Source organism: Equus caballus, chromosome 3, assembly GCF_041296265.1.
Source record: "Equus caballus isolate H_3958 breed thoroughbred chromosome 3, TB-T2T, whole genome shotgun sequence".
In the NCBI taxonomy this organism is placed as follows: domain Eukaryota; kingdom Metazoa; phylum Chordata; class Mammalia; order Perissodactyla; family Equidae; genus Equus; species Equus caballus.
In genome coordinates, this window is record NC_091686.1 from 48,551,105 (window position 1) to 48,554,367 (window position 3,263).

At 38.0% G+C, this 3,263-nt stretch overlaps 1 long non-coding RNA gene across 1 annotated transcript; it reads left to right on the forward strand.

Annotated features, from left to right (window-relative positions):
- Positions 1 to 239: 239 nt before the first annotated feature.
- On the forward strand, positions 240 to 2,685 carry LOC138923323 (uncharacterized). The gene is made up of 2 exons (XR_011436798.1): positions 240 to 326; positions 2,455 to 2,685. It is a non-coding gene; the product is annotated as an uncharacterized lncRNA (long non-coding RNA).
- Positions 2,686 to 3,263: the final 578 nt, after the last annotated feature.

Consider the following 3,263-nt stretch of genomic DNA (forward strand, 5'->3'; position numbering starts at 1 on the left):
CTGCACGACTCTCTCACCAGCCAAGGTGGAAAGCAAACTTGCTTTGGAGTAACACAGTGAAGGGTGGTGTTAGGCCAAAGTGTGAAGTTGGTCAAATTTGTCCGTGGTGTCCTCCTTCTTTTTCACCTTTCAGCCCGAGTAATTCCATTGACCCCTGGTCTAGATTGCCCTCATTCTTATCGCACTTGACAGATCTTTGGGACAATTCTATTTGCCTGTTGTCATGTTTCCTGGGAGATGTATAGTGTGGTGACACTGAGGGAACTGAACATGTGTGTCTCAGCCTCATTCTGTCTGTCTTTAAGAGTAGCATCACCCCTGAACAGGTAGGTGTCTTCTGCTGTGTGTCTGCTTCCTTCTGAAGTACACACCTTGATCCAGCCAGGCTCACTGCTAAGAGGCAGGTCTGGAGACAGTTTTCACTAGGCCCCTCTTACCAAGTTGCAAAGAGCAGATAGCCATTCTGTAATAGTTACCCTTATCTTTATGTAGGTAGTGTTTGCCTGCTTTGCAGACCCAAACTTTCCCTCAAATGAATCACCGCAAAGTCTAGAACGGGATGGTGAGGGGCAGATAATAGTCGGGAACCAATTTGACTCTAGATTCTAGTCATGTTCTCCATTCCAGCACTTTCAGAAACACAACTGACATTTAAAAGTACACTCTTTCATTTATTTCTCAAATAGTTCTTAACTATAGAGGATGGAGACAGGATAGGAGAGGGTATTTGATTAACTATCAACCTTAAACCCTAACATGGTCAACGATCTGCTTTTACCTTGTAAATATTTCAGCTGGCACAGTTTAAGAGATATGTTTTCTGAATAATAACTTGTATTATCTTGAAAGTCTACTGGAAGTCCAAGCTGATGGTGATAGTTTTTATTAGTAATTAACATGAGAATTCCATCTATGGACCTTTACATATAGTAATTCTGACAACAACCTTATAAGGTGGGAATTATTGTCTCTACAGACAAATAAGACCGGAGAAAAGTAAGTAGGCAATGATTAGCTGAGCCCAAATTTTAACCAAAATACAAACTCCAAAGTTCACACTCTTTCCTGAACATCACATTGCTGTTAGGAGACATAAACGGTATACACAAATGATAATTTAGTCTAGAAACTCTCAGTGGTAACATTGAGAGAAATGTAAACGTCAACCTGACTTCTGAAATGTCAGAAATACCTGCAATCACCTTCAATCACACTCTAAATTTTTCCTTCAGAGCATTTATCACGTTTATAACTAAGCATTTCTACAGTTACATAATGCCCATTTCCCAGAATGAAACATACATTACATCAGGACAAGAATCACTTCCATTTTCCACACCATTGTACTCTTAGCACTCAGCTCCATCTTTGGTCATATTAAATAACCAATATTTGTTGAATAAACTTTAAAAAAAGATACTCAGTTAGCCCTATCCTCCCTTATAGCTACCACACTCTTTTCCAAAAAGAAAGATCATATTAATGGACCAATAAAATTTCCTCTCTCCAGAATCTATTTTGGATCTACGGGGAGAGAGTAATTTACTTGCACTGAGACTCCAAGCAGAAAGACACAAACAGAGAAACAGAAATAATTTCCAGAATGCACTTGAATGTGCTCCTTTCTTTGTATTGTTTTTACTTTTTTCTCCCCACGTTCCACAATGCCTTTGCATGTCACATGCCCCGTACCCCGGGCTACTGCATATTTTCTGATATGATCGCATGACCAGGTGTTGGCAACTACTTAAGTGTGTCTTGGCTTGGCTTGTTTATCTCATCATCCTCAGTGTCAAAATTCATTCTTTATTTAAGATGCAGCATTTATATGAGGATGTCAGATGCTCTTCCCAGTCAAAGACAATTTTTTCCTCCTCTGACCTCCCATCAAATATCCTTAAATCTGCATTGTAATGTTTACTGCAGACTACTTAGCATTACAGTTTGCCTTGTACACCTCTCTCCCTAGCAGAATTCAACGCTTTTTTGTGCCAGGAGCTATATTTCCTCAGTTCTTGGCACTGTATCTTGGGCAAGGAGTGTAGTCAATTAATGCTTATTAGCCTGAATCCTCTATCTTTATTTATAGTGCGGAGATAATGACTAGCTTATAAATAGTGGGGTGCTTCACAATGCCAGAATCACGAAGCACTGTCAATAGTTAAAACAACAACTTGTTCAATCATCAACTTGTTTTGTCAGTCATTTTTAAAAATGTGTTTTCTGGCAGTTATTGTGGAAAAGAAATAACAATGTAGAGTTATGAAAATGGATGCAGATCAGATGACTATTTATAAAATTGTATCTAATCTTCTATGTAATCTATTAGGAATAGAATCTTAAATTACCTGAATTTTGACAAAAGAAATAATATACATCTTGTAAGAATCATAATAGATTTACCTATTACTAGCTTAGCAAACATCTTTCCAATAAATTCATTATTTTTCTAAGGTTAAATAAAACAGAATGAGTTTCTGGTGTTTGGAACCCAAGTGGCCTAACTGCTACAGTTGCTGGAACAGAAGAGAGCTGAAGCTGACTGGAAATGATGGCAAACACAGGGAGGAAAACCATGCAGAGGGGTGGCGTTTGTGAACTCTGGACATTTTCTACCATGCATGGATTTGGGGGAGTTTGGGGAGGGGTAGTGAAGAATACAATACATCTAATTTTGACTACTTATTTCTTTCCAAGATAGGTGAGTTACCAGTCATTACAGCTTCATTATTTCTTCCTTATGACACTAATATTTAATTCTTATGCTATTGTGTTGCTCATAACTCCCTTCCACTAATTAAGTAATGAATGAGAGTCAGATTCTCCCAGTAGCCAATCCTAAATTAGGCATCTTTGGAAGCTATATTAAAATATTAACTCAAAACATAAACACCATTTTCAGAAGTTGCTTAATTACTATGCAAACACTGGGGAAATGTGATTCAACACATCTTAAATAATTGGTGCCATATATTAAGTGTTAGCTGAGTGCAAATTTCAAAAATCAAATTGCTAAGTTGTCATGCATCAAGACAGAATTATGTTTCCTATTAGCTGAGGTGCAGGCCATCCTTATTCCAAACACAGAATCTACAGCTTCAGTCAGGATAGACAAAGGAGGGTGCACACATATAGCCGAACTAAACACGACCTTGCATCAGAAGTGACAGGCAGTTATCAGTGATCTGATATTGAATGTCCTGTGAGCATTTCTAAAGAATCACAAAACCTCAGCGTGTAAGAAAATCATTGACTTTGAGGAG